Below are 1,156 nucleotides of genomic sequence, written 5' to 3' on the forward strand. Positions count from 1 at the left end.
GGGTGGAGGTGCAATGAGGTTCGCTATCAGCAATACCACAGAATACCAAACAAAGCAGATTCAGGGCAGAGCTCCAAAGCTCAGAACCACATAGATAGGAATATTTACAAGGTTTGAAGGCTTATAGCTAGTGGAACTTATAGCAAAAGTAAGAAATCATGTACTTTTTAATCTGCCAAGCTCGGTGGCCCAGAGCCAACAACTTGGCTGAGACCAAATAGCAAGACCAAGCAGAGGAGCAGATACACCACAGAAAAATGCGGAACTTCGAGCAAATGTGAACAATACACTTTGTCGGTTTTGCTTTGTTCTGATTTTCTTTTCTTTTTTTTTTGGTATCTGTTCATTGGTGCCCACCACCACCACCACTGTTTGCGCACCTCCATTCTGGTGACTAGAGGGGGTGCCTGAGCAAGTGAACACCCACACACACACAACTGGTGGGTTCTTCTGCCACGCATGCACACAGATACTCTCAGCCCAAGAGCCAGCACTGAACTGTTGTTTTTTTAATATGGAAAAGCCAGAACAAGGGGCGTGGAGAGGGAAAAGGAGTTTAAAAACAAAACAAAACAGGCCAAAAATTTAATTAAATCCTGAGGTACAGCATAACAACCAATAGTGGCATCCTAAAATCTCTCAGGCAGCTTTGAAGGCAAGAAGCTTGAAAGAGGACATTAAAGTCATACTCAGATTAGGCTACATTTTTTTTTCTCTCTCTCTCTCGCTCCTCTCCCTTTTCTGCAATTATAGACTATAGTATCCAGTCTAGTTTTGTTGTTGTTTTGGTGTGCTTTTTTTTTTTTTTTTTTGCTGTTGCTGTTTTGCTGCTTTATACTCCCCCTTTACCCTTGGGGGGTTCTTTATCTCCCTATATTACCCAAGAAGAGAAAGCAACTGCTGCCATACAGTCAAGCTATAGTCACACTCTGTAAAACAACAAAATCCAGGCAAGAACCAATATCAACTGCCATATACCAGGGAGACAGATAACACCTATGAAAGTTACTCTGAGTTAAGCAATAAGAAGAGTGAAAAGGGAAGCCCACATCCAGATCACATCTACCTGGAAGCAATCAGAAAGCATAAAAAATACCAAAACACATACTCAATTAAATATTAAGGCCACAGATAAACCATTAAACATATCCAAGAA

This window comes from Chrysochloris asiatica, unplaced genomic scaffold (genome assembly GCF_000296735.1).
Source record: "Chrysochloris asiatica unplaced genomic scaffold, ChrAsi1.0 scaffold00143, whole genome shotgun sequence".
NCBI lineage: Eukaryota > Metazoa > Chordata > Mammalia > Afrosoricida > Chrysochloridae > Chrysochloris > Chrysochloris asiatica.